Here is a 19,859-nt window from a genome sequence, read left to right as displayed (position 1 = left end):
ATGTGTGTAATATGTAAGATATATGTGTAAAGGTAATGTCATGTATGTAGATGATAGTACATGTGATGCGTAATTACTTGTATAGTTATGTATGCAGGAGTATGTGAACAGAAAAGTAGGAGGTATTAGAAGCATGTGTACGGGCATGGGGTGGCATGTATGTGATAATTGGTTTGAACGTTTGCTATACTTGATAAATGATATGAGGATATAGGGTGACATATAAGTTCGGTAACTGGTTTACAAGTTTGCAATATCTGACAGATTGTGTGAGCATGTTGTGTTGTGTTGTGCTGTAGAGTTCGATATGCATATGAATAAGGTAGAATACTGGTATTGATGTGGGTGAATATGTGGATTAAAGTACGTAATGGTAGAGTCGTATGTTGTATGGAATGTAATAGAGTAGAGTTATGATGTTCTAATTGTGGTACTTGTGTTATGTGTAAAGTAATGATAACCGATAGTATTAGCATAGAGATAATTAGTGACGAGTCCTAAGTATGCCTTAGACTCCGAACGAATTGTTATTTTGCAGGAGACCGGTCATTTCTTGAACATTCGTTGGGTATTTTGACTTAGTCGACCGAGTACGAGGGAGTACTCGACCGAGTAGGCCTTACTCGACCGAGTAGGCCTTACTCGACCGAGTAGTTGGGTCACTCGATCGAGTTTGCTGGAAAACAGAATTAATGTTAATTTTGCCAACGTCAAAACTCGACCGAGCAACCCTAACTCGATCGAGTAGAGGCTACTCGATCGAGTATCTCAGATACTCGATTGAGTACCACTACTACAGAACACGGGTTGTATACTTTTTTGGGATTTATATCCCTAATCTTTCTCATTTTTTCCTCTTATTTCATCTTTCTAAAACCTAAAACTCTCATAAAACTTCTTCCTCTACAAAGCTTTGGTGTAAATTGTGCTTGATTTCTTCCCAAATAATTCTAGTTCATCTGTCTAATCCGTTTGCAAATTAATTCAAGGTAAACTTTTACTCCTTCTTTGATTTGAAACAAATAGAAACATGTGGTAATGTTGAAAATTTCTGAAAATTCGATTTTCCCATGCCTTAAAATTGTGTTGTAATTGTTGGATTTTGATAGAAACTACCATGAATTCTTGTTATTGATGTTAAGGATTACAAATTAAACCCAATCTTGACAATATTCAACCCGGGTTTTTCTAGGGTTTGCCCCAAATTTTCGATTTTGTTCCTCTAATTCATCTTTAAAGGTTGAAAAAGGGTAGGAGATGTTGATATTATCATATTTGGTGCTTGATTCTAGCTATTTTCATCGAAAATTCCGTCTTAAAGCTCCATCTTTTGAGTATACAATTTTAAAATTTTATCCCAAATTTGCTATTAAAGTTGTATTGTTGAGCTTAATTAAGGTAGAAATCAACCCGGAACTCTTCTATGACTTGCTTAAACTTCATATTTTGAGATTTTGAACCGTCCTTTATGAATTGCAAAGGGTAAGAGGAGTTGTTAAAACCATGTTTTGCTTTCAAATTTCGCATGTTTTTGGCAAAAGAAATCCATGTAAGCATCGACTTTTCGTATATGACAATTGAAAGATTCTACTTTGAATTTGTAAAACCCGATGTTTGGCTAAATCATGTTGAAACAGATGCCAAGAACTGCTGCCACACGACAGGCCAAGAGGACCCGAGCTAACACTGCCGTCGCGGGAGAGGTAGGAGAAGGAAGCCAAGGACCCGTTGTTCCGCCGGTACCCGAGCAGCCGACGGTAATCTTTGCTGATTTCAAACAAAGGGATGCCTTTGTTAGTTTGCTAGGCCGCACCTTGAGGCCCACAAGGTGCATAGAGGTGGAGGTGTTGGAGGAATTGAAGATAGAGGTGGATGTCCGTCACATCTTTGAGGTGTTGGGTTTGGAGTGGTTGTATCGGTTGAGGAAGTATTCGTATGCCTTTCTGGCCCTTGAATTTATGAGTTCTTTTACCTATGACATGGCTGGGAAGATGGTGGGTTTTCGGTTGATGAACACGAGCTTTTATCTGACCTTAGACCAGTTTGCTGACCACTTGAGGCTTATCCGGCCCAATAAGGGATCTCTTAGTGATGTCCCGACTGAGTGTGGTGCCAGTAGTTACCTGCCTTTGTTTATCGGTAGACCTGCTACGACCTCGAGTGTTATGCTGATCAATGATGTTCAGGACATGACCTTAAAGATCTTTCTTCGATCCTTGACTTATTTGCTACGTGGGAGGAAGGATGTGAGTAAGCTTAACTCACATGAGGTGATGTTGTTGATATCTTCCCTTAACCCTACCCGGAAGAAGAGGTTTGCTTACGGTGCCCCGACGATAGTTTGTGCTAGTTTGGGTTTAATGGCTAAGTCTTCAACTCACCACCTTAGTTGCGGCGCTATCGTCACCCGTCTAGCGGAGAGGTTGACCACCTTTGAGGCTTCTTCGTCTCTCAAACCCATGTGTCCCGTTGTTCCGACCTTGGATAAGGCCTACTTCATTCACCAGAAGTGGTTGCTGGTATTGGATGATGGAGGTTTAGCTTGGAGAGTGCGGGGGAGGAGTTGGATGAGAGTGCCTGACCCAGACCACCTTCCTGTGACTGAGCCGTTGACTGAGGCTGCCCCTGGGAGTGCGGAGGCTAGCCTTCCCGATCAAACGTACTTGATCATGGATGACCTCCGAGAGGAGATGCCTGGGCCGTTTGGGGGAGACCATGCTAGGAGGGAGCACCAAGTGCCACGGGAGGGTAGAAGACCCCGGATAGCCATAGAGGTTGTAGGGGAGTCGCCGTCTGTTCAGCCGGGACCACCGCAGTACCAGTACCCTGGTTACCCTTCTTCCTTCAGCCCACAGATGTAGGTGAGCGAGCTTAGAGAGAGTGTCAAATGCCTTAGCGCTTCGGAACCTGCAATATTTTGTCTTCGACCGTCCTCTTTCAACCTAGCTTAGAGAGAGAGAGCACGGTTGTATCTGAGTCAAACCGTCTTCGTTAGTAGTACAAAAGAGGACGGTTGAATTTTAGAACCGTCATCTTTGATAAAAATAAGAGAACGGATGGGTATATGAACCGTCTTCTTTGTCCTTGTTGAACCGTGCTCTTATGCCACCATAGCCCGCGCGCTTTTCAGCAATATTTTGTCTTTGACCGTCCTCTTTCAACCTAGCTTTTTAGCAACATTTTTTTTCATTTTAACCCTATGCGATATTATACCATTACTCGTACAACTATATAATTCTGTTAGAATTTCAGAATTTTGAGAAGAACTCACAATGTTTGAATTTACCAACTCAATAAAAATCATACTTGAATCCACAATGTAGAGATCAAATCTTGAGGAAAAAAAAGTACACAGTCATGTTTGAACCAAAATATCAAAATCTTTGGAAAACATACAGCCATGTACACAGTAACTAATTACATACTTAAGTCCTTCAATCCTCAATCGTACATGTAATTGCGAAAGGAGCCCAAATGCTTTAAACCTCATCATTACTTGAACGTTGCTTAAATTGGAATGTGTATCAAATCCAAATATTTCGCGCCTTATTAATTTACTTAAAGAAACGTGTCGTTGGAGCTTTATGTATGAACTGCATATAAAATTAGCCAAAATGTAATTAGATCAAAAGAAATGATTAGTTATCCCCCTGAAAAGCAATAATACAAATGATGAAAACAACCAGTTATAAATTATGGTCATTACGGGCTTACGGCACTAATAACCACAGTTAAGGTAGTCTGCCTCAGAACAAAAATAAACGTATATGCAAGAGATTCTAATTTATCTCTTCTGCTTGTGGTTCTACCAATATGGGATGCAAACTTGCATAATGTATGGTTCCCCTTTTCATTTTACATTGAGGTGATGTTGTATAAGAGAGAACACAATTCAATAACAGACAATGATGTATTTTAATTACAAATATGAGTGAAAATGAATTTTTGCTAACCTGAAGATAACACGACACTGATCGTAATCCACATGTTTCCCACTTGAGGTATCTGTACACTATCCCCTGCAACCAGTTTGAAATGTTAAATAGATTTAAAAAACGAGTAAAAAATAAAATCATTGACAGAGTGACCCACACAAATGACCAAACCTAGTCCAAGGTCAACAAGAAACAACTTCCTTAACTCCCTATTGAGTAATGGATGGTTGACTAAGTAAAAAGATCTCTGGTAACAGGTCTCAGGTCTCCATGTATATAACTGACATTGGCACAAAACATTGAAATCATATAGTAATAACGAGTAGGTTGGTATCTACGCCATATAAACGATAGATAAAGATTCCACGGTAATACAGGAAAGCATTTCAAGTGACATCCTGCAGGCATATCATAGTAAGAATTGATGCAGATAGAAATACTTAAAACGAAACTTGGAATATACACCATATAAAGATTTCACAGTCATCTCCATGTCCTGAAACAATTCGTTCCTTATCGTGAGGTACTAAGACCAAACAATTCGTTCCTTAGAGTAATAACAATTAGGTTGAGAAAACAAGTTTCACTCTACCATCATCAATCCCCACCAATCAAATGAATAAAATTTGAACATGTTTCATGGTTGCCGAGAGTAGAAAATAATAAAGTTGATGAAATGTGAGTGACACTCATATATTTAAACCGAACAGACAACTTTTACCAGGATCACTAAATTCAGTAGAGAATTGTAAGTGTTTCGCATCATAAGGAGCATTGGCAACTCTATCTTAGTTAATTTGAGGTCTATGGCATGAGGTCTTGCCTTCAACGGTTCCCAAGCCTTCAGCCCGTCAGGAGCAGTGGTAACTGCACACACAGCAGGCCATTTATATGTGTTATGCCACTAAAGTTGAGCAATTAGAAGTATTTTTAGTGTTGTATAATTAGTCAGATAACCAGTCACAAGAATTCTCATCTTGGCAGCTGACAAACACTATTCAAGATTACATAAATCATAAAAAATTGACTCATCACTTACTGCTCAAATCAACCAAATTACATGCACAAATCGAAAATATATTGACTTGTTTCTCTAACTATAATTCATTTGAACCCCTTGAAAAGCAGGATTTGACAATCAGGATCAAGAGCAATAAGGATTCAAATTCATACAATAAGAGCGGGGAGAGACGTCGGTAAGCGTAGTCTCGCTTAATAAGTTCAATTCAAGCAAAACCAAACAGGGAAGGTGACGTAAGTTGAATAGGAAATACATCTTCGTAACTTTTAATAACAAGAGCAAAGTATTCCCTAAATATCAGTTCCATAATTAGAGCACAGCTAACTCAGAAAATTGCCAAACTAAAACCCGATTTCTCTGTAAAAATAGAACTCTAATTCACAAAATATAAACGGCGTCGATTATTACCAACAACTAAAGCCTTGTTGGTAAGCCAAATCTACTTTTGTAGACTTGACATTAACATTTCCATTCACATATAAATTTACATCCATATTTCATTCACAACAAATCCCTAAAATTGATAAACTTAGTGCTTAATAGACATAATCTATGTCATCCAGCACAGCAAAGAAGCTACCTTACCATATCAAAAATATGGGCATAAGTTCCATGTTAAAAGAAATGACATAGTTAAAAATGTGTGAACGCGCTTAATTTAAAAGCTAACTAAAAATCTAAAATCTAAAAATGAACAACATAAAATAGAAGGAAACTTACCCAGTTAAAGTTGATGAAGACGATGGTTGGGCGATGGCAAAGACGGGGTTATGTGCTATCTGCTTAATCTGGTATCATATCAACACAACCACTACTTTTCAGGAATATACTATATAAAAGCCCTAATTTTAGTATCAATCCCAAATTGTTTTTATGAAAACAGATAAATCTAATATCATCAATAAACTAATGATAAGTTCAAGACTATTAAATTAAACGACTTCCAAGAACAAGGATAAAAAAAAATTACCTGATAAGTGGCGACAATTGAATAAGAATTGATGAGATTGGTTGTGCAAAAGCAAGAACCCAAGTATTTGGGCAAGGACGTCATTAGAGAGAACGTCGGAGATGATGACGGTGACGAAGCGGCGGAGTGTGAGCGGTGTGAAAAGAACGAGATAGAATGGTTAGGGACTTAAGGTGTGCTTTGTCAGGTTGAAGATGAAATGAGGAGACTAAGAGAAAGGAGGTTACCTTCCTCTTATTTTTTCACTCACCCTCTATTTTAATGACACCTTAATATCTTTTTATTTACCTTATTTTTCTTATTATCATCCTCTTTCTTTATCTCCTCTAGTTTTCTTACCACAATAGAGAGGATCCTCTATTATTAATCTTACTTTAAATAATCTCATATTTGACAAATAAATAAATTATTAGACACAAAGAAAATAATAGTTGGTTAGTGGGCACTAGGGCCAATGTTTACTTTCCTCTACTTTCCTCTAAAAGTAGAGGAAGTAACCATCTTTCTCTTGCTAAGAGGACATGTAACATATGCCTCACAATAGAGAGGACGTCCTCTTAGAAGATGGAGAGGGTTAAGAGGATGCTCAATCCTCTATATTGTGGGTGCTCTAAAGGATAATATATCGATGTACTCCGTATTTTATTCACATGGAAGAAAAGGGACGGTAGAATCCATAACCGTTTTCTTTAGGAGGCGTTTGTTTCGTGCATGGGTATGGGTTTGGAATCAGAAATCATACCTGATTGGTATGGGGTTGGAACTTGATTCCTCATACCATGCGTTTGCTTTAATTCTGAGCGGTATGGGTTTGGAGTTCAATTAAAAGTTAAAATTAGTAAAATAAAATATTCTAAATCGAAAATTTTAGTATTATAAAATCATGAAAATAAAAATTTAATCAAAAAAGTATATAGATGACTTGATTTATATTATGCTATAATTTTTATTTCACATTTTTGCTTATTTTAATTTCATTCCCGTGGGTATGAATCTCATACCTACCCCCCTTCTTCGGTATGAAAAACCCATACCTCATGGGTTTGAGGTATGGGTATGAAACCCTCACATTTTCAAACCAAACACATAGTATGGATTTAGATCATTCTAAACCCATACCTTATACCTTTTACAAGTGAACCAAACACTCCCTTATAGGTAAAAGAGGACGGTTTGGTTGACCAATGGTGCTCTTTGTTTAGCATAAGAAGACCGTTCTTGCCATGAACCATTCTTTTTAGAATTTACATAAACGCGCCAAAAATTTAATTACAGTAGAGAACGGTTCCGGTCCAAACCGTTCTCTTATACCCGTCTTCGAAGCCTGATTTTGTAGTAGTGCACTCTTTTGAGATCCTTTACACTTGGAGACACTATGGGGATGGAGACTTGAGTCGAGTCGCCTTCTTGTCGCCGGAATACCGAGCATAGGTAAGTCATCATCATCCTTAGGTTCCTTTATGATTATGGTTGTTAGTAATAGGGTTGTCCCAACTGGTTGTGATAGGTGTTGATGGAGGTTGTCTTATCTTCATAAGGATATATGCGGTGTTGCTGCTGATTGCTAAAGGTAGGTTTTCCTACTCAGTACTGTTGATTAGTTGTAATGTGTGATCCGTGGTGTTTCTGTTTTCGATGGTTGTGATTGTAACACCCCCATACTCCAAGTGCCTTACCAGGACCACTCAGGTATGAAGATATTACCATCTCGGTTACCCGAGGCAATGATAATCAAATAAACAATGAAGAAACAACGTTTAAATATAAATACTTAGTGAAGAGTTACAATTCTCAAAACCAAACCAAAAGTGTAATACATGTTCTCAAACTGACTGTTTACTGTTCTAACTGAAATGTAAAGAAACTACTAACCTCGGAAGACTCCTATCATCATGTTGTGGCAATCCCAGCTATCCCAGTACTCATCTCATACCTGCTCAATATCTGCTCACCATCCCCGAATGGATCACCGCAGGTTTACAAAACAACAACCGGGGTCAGTACTAATCACACAACTCAATATATATGAACAATAAGATAAACAGGTGACTTAATGACTTAACGTCACACGCACAACCACACTAATTCCAATCATCTCAATCACTGATGTCCACTAGACCCATTACGCCAGTGGGGGACCGCAGCCGTACCCACCAAATCCCCGCTCCACATAGTGAGCGATAACCCTGTCCATTAATGTGTACATCCCTTCTGTGGCGGGTTCCACAGAAGGCGAAACTAGGGCGTGAAGCCACTCCCGCAAGTGACCCGACTCAGCCGAGGACACGCCTCGCGAACCATAGACAACAATCACAATCACAATCACAATCACAACCGTCACAATACAATTACTATATCAAACAATCAATCTTAACACATCAACAATCATCCCATTATGGGACTAATATTGAGTAGGAAATCCTACCTGAAAAGCACACAATCAGACGGTCTCTACTGCTGTATCAAAAAGCTTCCTCTATGAAACCTCCTCCTATCATACAACATACAAATGCTACCAAATCACATACTACTGAAAAACCCCCAAATCCCTATATTAGGGTTTAACCAAATCAAAGGAAAGACAACAAAAAGGGTACATAGATCTTACCCTCGACGCAAGGATCTCAACGGTATAACCGACGATGAGAACCGACCTTCCAAACTCCGGGAATTGCTAACAATGCGATTAGGATTAAGAACGTACTTGCTTTCTCTCTTAAACAGTAAATTAGGTTTTGCAAAAGTGTTTAGAATAATGACGACGAAGGTTATATATCTTAATCGCATAATTAACAAAACCCGAGAAAACTCACCGTAAAACCGGCTACTCGATCGAGTACCCAAGGTACTCGATCGAGTACCCCTTACTCGATCGAGTACCCTAGTTACTCGATCGAGTACTAACAAGTCGAAACGTTTCTAAACGCAACTTACCCTTACTCGACAGAGTAAGGCCTACTCGATAGAGTACCCAAAGACTTATAAATACGGAGTATTACAGTCTTCCCTCCTTAAAAAGAACTTCGTCCCCGAAGTTCAAACCACTACTAAACAAAGGTACTCCCATAACACTCCCGACTCAACAACAAAACAAAATTCAACATAAAACATGTTACTAACCCAACTCATCCCGACAAACATGCCGACACAACATACAAAAAGGGTATTAAACTCTTAAAAACTGTTCGCAATCATCTCCTACCCCCTAAAAGAAACAAGGTTACGTCCCCGTAACCACACATACCTGATCAAAAAGAAAAGGGTAACGCTCTTTCATAGCTTCCTCTGGCTCCCATGTAGCGTCCTCAGTCTCGTGGTTAGACCACAAGATCTTAAGCAAAACTGTCTCGCCACTCCTAGTCTTCCTAACCTTTCGGTCAAGAATCTGCTTAGGCACCTCAAGATATGATAAGGACTCATCTAGCTCTAAGCTCTCTGCCTCTAACACATGTGACGGGTCACTCACATACTTCCGCAGCTGCGATACATGAAACACATTATGCACTCTTTCTAACGCAGCTGGTAAAGCCAGACGATATGCAACTTCCCCAACCCGCTCTAAGATCTCATAAGGCCCTATAAACTTCTGACTTAGCTTACCTTTCTTCCCAAATCTCATAACCCCATGCATAGGAGACACTTTCAAAAGAACCTTGTCCTCAACTTGAAACTCTATGTCCCTGCGATGTAGATCTGCATAACTCTTTTGCCTATCCTGAGCTGCTCTCATCCGTTCCCTGATCATCTTAATCTGTTTCACCATCTCATGCACCATCTCTGGTCCTAAAACCTTTGCCTCAAAGCACTATCGTCCCAACAGATTGGACTCCTACATCTCCTCCCATACAAAGCCTCAAACGGTGCCATACCAATACTAGTGTGATAGCTGTTATTGTAAGAAAATTCTATCAAGTCCAACCTCTGCTCCCAGCTACCACCAAAGTCCATCACACAAGCTCGCAACATATCCTCAAGAGTCTTGATTGTTCTCTCAGTCTGTCCGTCTGTCGCAGGATGAAATGCTGTACTCATCTTCAAATTTGTTCCCAACGATTCCTGCAACTCTTTCCAAAACCTTGATATAAATCTCGCATCTCTGTCAGACACTATGTCCTTAGGGACTCCATGTAACTTAAGCACGTTCTTTCGATAGGCCATAGCCAATTGTGCCTTGGTCCATGTATCTTTCATTGGAACAAAGTGAGCTGACTTGGTCAGTCGATCCACTATTACCCAAATCATGTTGTTACCTTGTTGACTCTTTGGCAAACCCACGATAAAATCCATGGAAATGGATTCCCACTTTCACTCAGGTACCTCTAAAGACTGAATCTTACCTTGTGGTCGTCGCTGTTCCCCTTTAACTCTTTGGCATGTCAAACAACGGGACACAAACTCAGTTGTCTCTTTCTTCATCCCAGGCCACCAAAACGTTTTCTTCAAATCCTTTTATAGCTTGTCACCACCTGGATGTACTGAGTATGGTGTACAATGTGCCTCTGTCATGATAGTCTTTTTCAACTCCTCATCATTAGGAACACACCACCTACCGTCAAACCTCAAACTACCATCTGTGTGAATAGAAAATCGGGACACTGTCCCTTTCTCTACTCCAGCTCTCCACTCAACTATCTTAGGATCCAACGCCTGTTTACCTCGAATGTCATCATAAAACTCAAGCTGTACTGTCATATCACCCATGACATCTCCTTTCTGCATCATATGTATCCCAAACCTCGCTACCTCATCTCTCAGCCTCATTAAAGATAGAGCTGTACACAGAGAATGTACACTCTTCCTACTCAAAGCATCAGCAACTACATTGGCCTTCCCTTCATGGTAGATAATTTCCATGTCATAATCGCCAATCAGCTCCATCCACCTTCTCTGTCTCATGTTCAACTCCTTTTGAGTGAAAATGTACTTGAGACTCTTGTAATCAGAAAATACCTTAAAGATTGCTCCATAAAGGTAATGTCTCCAAATCTTGAGAGCAAACACCACCGCACCCAACTCCAGATCATGAGTAGAGTAGTTCTCCTCATAAGGCTTCAATTGCCTAGAAGCATAGGCAATCACTTTACCATTCTGCATCAACACACATCCCAACCCATTCTTTGAGGCATCTGTATAAACCTCAAAGTTCTCGCTCCCTTCAGGCAATGCTAAGACAGGAGCTGTGGTCAAATGCTCCTTTAATGTTTGGAACGCCGTCTCACAACTTTCATCCCAACGAAACCATTTCTCTTTCCTCATCAACGCTGTCATAGGTCTAGCTATCTTGGAGAAATCTTTCACGAACCGTCTGTAGTATCCAGCTAAACCCAAGAAACTCCTAACCTCAGCAACATTCTTTGGTGCTTCTCACTTAGTCACTGCCTCAATCTTCGCCGGATCCACAGCCACTCCCTCCTTAGAGATCACATGCCCCAGAAAAGCAACTTTCTCTAACCAGAAGTCACACTTGGACAGCTTAGCATACAACTCATGCTCTCTCAAAGTTTGCAACACGATCCTCAGATGCTCCTCATGCTCCTCCTTAGTCTTAGAATAGACTAAGATGTCATCGATAAATACCACCACAAACTGGTCCAAGAACTGTCTGAAGATTCTGTTCATCAAATCCATAAACACTGCCGGTGCATTAGACAACCCAAACGGCATCACCACATACTCATAATGGCCATACCTCGACGTGAAAGCTGTCTTTGGTATGTCCACCTCTCTAATCTTCACCTGATGGTACCCCGACCTCAAATCAATCTTAGAAAAGACTGATGCACCACTCAACTGATCAAACAGGTCATCTATCCTTGGCAAAGGATACTTGTTCTTCACCGTCACTCGGTTCAGCTCTCTATAGTCTATGCACAACCTCAGACTCCCATCTTTCTTCTTTACAAAAAGAATTGGTGCTCCCCACGGCGATACACTAGGTCTAATGTATCCCTTCTCTATCAAATCATCCAACTGCTTCCTAAGCTCCTCCATCTCCTTAGGACCCATACTATACGGTGCCTTAGAGATTGGCCCCGTCCCTGGTTTCAACTCAACGGTGAAATCTATCTCCCTCTTCGGTGGCAATCCCGGAATCTCCTCTGGAAAAACATCTACAAACTCTCCCACCACTGGTATCTGATCAACTGTCGGACTCTCTATCCGGTCATCTCTCACATGGCACAAGATCAAAGGACATCCCTTCCTCAGATAAGACTTCAAGGTGACAGCTGCAATCAACTTAACTTTGGGTTTGACTAGAAACCCACGATAAGACACACTAACGCCCTTAGGACCTCTTAAAGACACTTTCTTTTGATGACAGTCTATCTTAACTTTATACTTTCCTAACAATCCATCCTGACTATCATCTCAAAACCGTCAAAAGGAAACTCTAGCAAGTCTACAGGTAGATCAACTTGCCCAACTATCATAGATACATCTCTAAACAACCTCCCACATGATACAGACTCACCCGAAGATATAAAAACTTGCTCACTAACAGACTCATATACCCTCAAACCCAACCGTTTTACATGACTTGAAGATACAAACGACTGAGAAGCCCCCGAATCAAACAAAACAAAGGTATGAATACCATTAACAAGGAAAGTACCGGTGATAACGTGTGCATCCTCCTCAGCTGCTTTCTTCTCCATCATGAATAACTTTCCACTGGTCTTCTGTCCACCTCCCGGACAAGATCTTGGTGATGTGGTCGGCTTAGCACCCGACCCTTGATTGTTGTTGTTGTTCGTTGGTGGTTTCTAATAAGAATTACCGCAGTTGCGGTTGCCTCCCACTGTAACTCGACTTCCCGGTTTGGCCATGACCGGTAGGTCTATTGCTCGCATAGCTCTGCGCAGGTCTCTAGAAAGATCCTGGTGCACTTGTGCACTCATGTCTCTTGTGGCCTACACCACCACAGCTATAGCAGGTCACTCCCCAACTACCACTAACACTTCCACGGCCACGCCAAAAGGAAGCCCCAAAGATCGAACCCCGACCCTTAAGAAAACCCCTTAGATCGATTGTGGTTGCCTTTCTTGTGATTAGATTGGCCACCACCCTCGCTCTCGGACTTCCTTTTCTCACCACCCGACCTCTCCGAGCCATCTCCACCAACCCTCTCGGCTCTCCTGACCCTCTCATAAGCTTCCTTAACATCGTAAGGATTCCCACGGGTAACTTATCCATAATCTTAGGGGTCAACCCCCTCTCGAACCTCAACGCCAGATTCTCCTCACTCAAACCCATATCCTCAGCATACCTAGACTTCTCATTCAACTGCCTGTAGTACTCAGCCACAGACATCTCAGCGGTCATCTTAAAACTGTCAAACTCTTCTCTCAACTTACTCCTCACATGCTCCGGTACGAACTCCTTTCTCACAGCCCTACGAAACTCCTCCCAAGGTATAGCAGGTAAACCTTTGTTTGTATATATCTCCTTAGCACTCACTTTCACTGTATCCCACCACTTGCCAGCTGCCTCCCTCAGATAGAACGCAGCCTGTTCCACTCTCATCTCATCAGGACAGTGAACCAAATCTAGTATGTTCTCCATCTCTCTAAGCCAACTATCAAGAAGGTTAGGCTCCCCAACTCCCTTATACTCTTTCAGGTTAAACCTCGCTATATATAGGCTGATTTTAGAATGATCAACCTCTTTCTCCTTATCCTTATCCTTATCCTTCCCCACAGTCTTTAAAGCCTCAGTGAGAGCATCCTGATGCTCCAACATCTTAACGATGTCATCTATGTTCATAAGCTCAACTCTCGCATACAAAGCAGTCTTCTTGGGCGGCATCTTGAAACTATATCAGAAAAAGGGGTGGATATAAACATACGCGCCAAAACCTCAAAACAAGAAAACACGCTGCCCAGACCCCTACTCGATCGAGTTCCCAAACATACTCGATCGAGTAACGGGCTACTCGATCGAGTGCCCACCATACTCGATCGAGTGCCCCAAGATCAGACCCCAAACAGACCTTCTGATCTCTAACATACTCGACCGAGTAGGCTACTCGATCGAGTGACCCCCTACTCGATCGAGTGCCCGAGGTACTCGATCGAGTGCCCAAAAACACGATTCTGGACTCAAAATCGTCAAAAACCCACCCGATCAAGTCAGTCCCTCTCGATCGAGTCACGCTAACTCAGAAACGCTACCCGCATGCTATATCATATGCTAACATGCTAAAACTTTATAAAACCAACATTGTATCATAACTAAGCATATAATGCTACGCATCTTTTCATTCGATTCATGAAATCATTATATCATGTTATTAAACGCCACATTGTAAACATCCAACATGTTTTCATTCCAACAACAAGTCTACATATATCATTAACCTTTCTTTCATATTCTCAGCTTTCTACTTCTCCAACAGTTACACACACTTCATCACATTCACACACAAGTTAACCAAACAACACATACAACCTTGACTTACACCCCCCATGTGACCGGTTCAAAATTGTAGGGCAAGTTCGCGACTTTAGGACGTCTCCCAAGCCTTTGCATTAGCTCCTACAACTTTTACCTCGGGTTCATTTTAATTGACTCCCTATGTTCATTAGGTTCATTGGTTACAGGTTTCAGGATCGTCGCTCTGATACCATTTGTAACACCCCCATACTCCAAGTGTCTTACCAGGACCACTCAGGTATGAAGATATTACCATCTCGGTTACCCGAGGCAATGATAATCAAATAAACAATGAAGAAACAACGTTTAAATATAAATACTTAGTGAAGAGTTACAACTCTCAAAACCAAACCAAAAGTGTAATACATGTTCTCAAACTGATTGCATTTCATCGTTCTAATCGAAATGTAAAGAAACTACTAAGCTACGACGGAAGACTCCTATCATCATGTCGTGGCAATCCGGCTATCTCAAAAGACTCATCTCATACCTGCTCAATATCCGCTCACCATCCCCGAATGGATCACCGCAGGTTTACAAAACAACAACCGGGTCAGTACTAATCACACAACTCAATATATATCAACAATAAGATAAACAAACACTTAATCGTCACACGCACAACCACACTAATTCCAATCATCTCAATCACCGATCGTCCTTTGGACCCTACCCGCCGATGGGGGACCGCAGCCCTACCCACCAAATCCCCGCTCCACATAGTGAGCGATAACCCTGTCCATTAATGTGCACATCCCTTCTATGGCGGGTTCCACAGAAGGCGAAACTAGGGCGTGAAGCCACTCCCGCAAGTGACCCCACTCAGCCGAGGACACGCCTCGCGAACCATAGACAACAATCACAATCACAATCACAACCGTCACAATACAATTACTATATCAAACAATCAATCTCAACACATCAACAATCATCCCATTATGGGACTAATACTGAGTAGGAAATCCTACCTGGAAAGCACACAATCAGACGGTCTCTACTGCTGTATCAAAAAGCTTCCTCTATGAAACCTCCTCCTATCATACAACATACAAATGCTACAAAATCACATACTACTCAAAAACCCCCAAATCCCTATATTAGGGTTTAACCAAATCAAAGGAAAAACAACAAAAAGGGTACATAGATCTTACCCTCGATGCAAGGATCTCAACGGTATAACCGACGATGAGAACCGGCCTTCCAAACTCCGGGAATTGCTAACAATGCGATTAGGATTAAGAACGTACTTGCTTTCTCTCTTAAACAGTAAATTAGGTTTTGCAAAAGTGTTTAGAATAATGACGACGAAGGTTATATATCTTAATCGCATAATTAACAAAACCCGAGACACTAGTAGAAAAAACACCTATTGCGTCAGTCGATTTACGTCGGTTCTACAAAAACCGACGCAAAAAGTACTTAATTTTAGCGGGAATCCATTTCCGCCCTATAGTCAAGCTTTTTGCGTCAGTTTTTGGAAGAAACTGACGGATATAATGCGTCGGTTCTCAGCAAAACCGATGTATTTGATAAAATACGTCAGTTATGTTAATAACTGACTTATTTGATATTACGTTTTTGCATCAGTTGTACCTAAAACCGATGCAAATGATATTAATTAAAAAAAAACAACAATTAAACCCCTCATATTATACACTGAGAACAATCAGACTTCCCATACCAACCTGTCCTTCCCTCGCCTCTCATGGCTTCTCCCTAATTCTACTCCGTCACCACCACACGACTGCCTCCCTACACCAACAACTCCCTCCCTCACATCTTCGTCACCACCACACGACTGCACATAGAAGTCAAGAACAATACGGTAAAGCTATTAAACCAACAGTCACTTCATTCGCAATTGGTTCGATTGGTGCAAAAGGGAAAATGGCGAGGACGATAAAGATGGCCGCATTTCAGTTTCAAGTAAGATCTTCTAATTTGGGATTAATTATAATTTCTTGCATTATTTTGTTAACATGATAAGAATTGGGGGTTAGGGTTTTGTTTTGTTTGCTTGATTGATTCAATCAAGCTATAGATCTGATACGATATTTTTTTGTCCTCAGATGTAATGTGTCATTTTTATCCAAAATTCTTGGATTTTGTTACCATGGTCGACCTCCATTATCCTCCGGATCTTCTTCTTCTCTACTCTGCGCCATTGATTCACCTTCCTTTCATCCTCAACATTCCATAGGTTTCTTTCTTCATTCTTTCTCTTTTTTTAATTAGATTTAGGGTTTTGTACTCAAACCCTAATAATATGAAAACGATTGTCTGATGTTGATTTGGGGTTATTGAGTAAATTGGGGCTTTTGTATAAATATGAAAACGATTGTCTGACGTTGTTGATTTGGTGTTAAGTAAAAAGTTAAATTTATTTTGGTATCTACAGTCTTCGTCATTTTTTTTATTGGATTCCCATCTAGGGTTGCTCTATTGTTCTTCATTCTCTTCCTTTTTAGATAGCATACAGTGACTATATTCTAATGTCTAATTTGTTAATTTTTTTGTTCCTAAACAAGATTAAAGTCTGTACTCCAGATTCAACATCCCTTCACTATATTCTAATTTGTTAATTCGTTTTTTAAAGATAATGTAATTGGCTCGGAAATTTGGATGAGTATATGACATGCCAGGGTGCATAATTTTTTGATGACAAGTGAGACAACAAAGACTGAATGAAGCTATTTCACAAAATATGAGCCAGTACACTTGACATTAATCTTACATGACATAAGCCATGTTATGTGTCATTTATGTCAAAAATTATGAAGCTATTCACAAAATAGCCATGTCCACAATTGTCAGATATATGCTACCAAACTAGATTAACAAAGCCGAAAAAACTGTAGCCGAATATCAAATCTTTAAGCCCTTTGACATAAATTACCACTTTGTCGTTTTGTCCATATCATAGACAATGTTGTGGTGTAATCAAATCAAAAATTTCCAGCGAGGCACAATATAAAAAAAAGCTGAATGTTTTTCATGCTATATTAGTTACTACATACAGAGAGAACCATTTTGAGTTGTTACTGTAATACTGGTTATAGCCTAGGAAGTCACAGAGCACTTCTGCTGCTCAGAGATTCTCCACATTGCCATGCACCCTGAACCTTAGCAGCAATCTACAGGTTCCACAATACATCCTCTATGAAGGGCCTTGTGCCTGCATCTTTTATTAGGGATTTATATAACTTGACCTATTGTTTCGACACTGTTTACTATTCCCATTATTTATGCTTTGTTTATCAGATGATTTGGGGTTTGGGTGCGGTTGTTGTGTATGGATTTAATCGGTTGTTGGTTAACTTTTAAATTCAGTTGTGTTAGCAGGTTTTACTTTGGCTGTTGATTAACCTTTAATTGATTGTGTTTGCGAGTTTTACTTCCGAGAAAAGTAACTTGTATGGCGGTCCCATTCTCTTTGCTCCTTGTGATGATGGTAAGCTTGGTAGCTCTTTTGATATGCTTTTGCTTTTTTTCCTTGATTGGTTTTAAAATCTCTGGCAGTATAAAAGTCACAAGTCTGTAAACAAAGTTGAGGCCTTGGAGAGTTATTTGATACTAATTGAAATTTTTGGCACTCGATCTGCTACATGAAAATAAAATCTTTCATTCTTATTGCTTATTAAGTGAATTGTTGCAACTTCTCTCACAGTTTGAGGCTGCTTGGGAGCTTACAAACATTGCATCAGGGACCTGAGAAAACACCAAGGTCGTGATTGATCATGGAGCTGTTCCCATTTTTGCGAGTCTCCTTGCTTCTCCAAGTGATGATGTCTGTGAGCAGGTATCACTGAATAACCAGTCCCTTTTAAGTTAGTTAATTATTATGCTAACCATTGACGGAAATGAATGAGACTTTTTGTATTCTCTATTGCTGGACTGCATCGAAAAATGACTAACAATTGAGACTTCATTTCATGATCCTGACTATGATAAATGGAGGACTCTTCTTATGCTAGACTGCATCGAAAAATGATTGTCAAATTTATACATTCCCATCAATTGGCATAGTTTTCATTATAGTTGAGTGTTCATGTATTAATTTGCCCATAATGTTAGAGTTCTACGTAACTTTGCGACATGAGAAACACATTTAAAGGGGTTTAAACCTCTTAACTAGCATTGTTATTAGCAATACTCTGTAAACATTTACTTTTTGAGTGATGGAAGAACTGAAACAATTAAATACTGTTTGTATATAGTTGCCAAAACGATTACCGAGTGGATGATTTGTTTTTGTTCTGCGACTTCTGTCTTGTATATTGTTGTTGAGAATATTATATGGAGTGTGTAATTTGTAAAGGAGGTGTTTTTACTAGAATACAAACTTTTATTCAGAAATGCTTTTCCGTGATGTTTCAGTTCATAATCAACAACGGCTCACTTCCATGCCTTTTAAACCTCTTGAGTCATAATCACAAGAAGAGCATTAAGAAAGAGGCTTGTTGGACTATATCAAATATTACGGCTGGTAATAGAGCATAGATTCAGGTAATACATTTCAAACCCCTGGTTTATTGTCAACACTTCATGAACATGTTAAGAATAGAGCCTTGTCCGGTTTTCATCCTTATATACCGAATTTCATTTTATTGTTAACTTATTTTGTAAGGAACTAAAGGTTTATTGCTTGCATAATTAAGTCCATATGTATGCTTGATTTCTTTTTTTTTTTCTTTTTTTTTATTAGGTAATAATTATGCTTGATTTCTGATTCGTTAATTGAATATCTTCCTGGCCAATATTGGTTAATATTTAGGCTGTCATTGAAGCGGATTTGATTGGTCCACTCGCTTGCTTGGACAATATCTAATGTCCACATCTGATGATCACAGTTCAATGATTTCATCAATTATATTTTTACTGTGAAACGACCAACGATGCTCTCAAGATGAAGCAAATGGATTAATGCGGGCTATTTCAGGTCAATCAGCGATATGAATTTGGCTTGAGAAGTTTGAGCTAGTAGATGTTTAGAGAACATTTAGTATAGATTAGCTTAGTAACTAAAACGTTTGTGGGATTATTTATACATTAGATTGTATTTGGAACGTCGTTAGGGTGAATGAGATGTAATCTTGTTTTACATGTGATGTATTAGTGGTTGGTTGGTTGGATTTCTTGTTGTAGTTGGTATTCTGATTGTCAATTTTATGGGGTGGTGGTGCCGAAATTTCGGTAGTAAATTTTTATATATATAAAAAAAGCATTAATCAATTGCGTTGGTTCTTGAATGAAATGACGCAGATGAGGGAAATAAATTAAAGCGAAAATGAAATGTCAAATGCATCGGTTCTAACTTCAAATGAAGCGAAAAGTAGAGCAAATGCATCATTTATGGAAAGAAATACCGCAAATAGTTAAATTAATTGGTGCTAAAAGAAAATATCAATTGCATCAGTTTTTGACAAAACAGACGCAAAAAACTAAAGCAAATGCATTGGTTATGTGTAGAACTGACGCAAATAATAACTATTTGCGTCAG

General features: G+C 39.7%; 1 long non-coding RNA gene across 1 annotated transcript; it reads left to right on the top strand.

Moving 5' to 3' along the window:
* Positions 1–17,735: 17,735 nt before the first annotated feature.
* On the top strand, positions 17,736–19,503 carry LOC141626409 (uncharacterized). The gene is made up of 4 exons (XR_012535987.1): positions 17,736–17,810; positions 18,027–18,158; positions 18,737–18,865; positions 19,134–19,503. It is a non-coding gene; the product is annotated as an uncharacterized LOC141626409 (long non-coding RNA).
* The last annotated feature ends 356 nt before the right edge of the window (positions 19,504–19,859 follow it).

Source organism: Silene latifolia, chromosome Y (assembly GCF_048544455.1).
Source record: "Silene latifolia isolate original U9 population chromosome Y, ASM4854445v1, whole genome shotgun sequence".
Lineage (NCBI taxonomy): Eukaryota > Viridiplantae > Streptophyta > Magnoliopsida > Caryophyllales > Caryophyllaceae > Silene > Silene latifolia.
The sequence above is the reverse complement of the archived record's forward strand: the minus strand, read 5'-3'. Positions and strand labels throughout refer to the sequence as shown.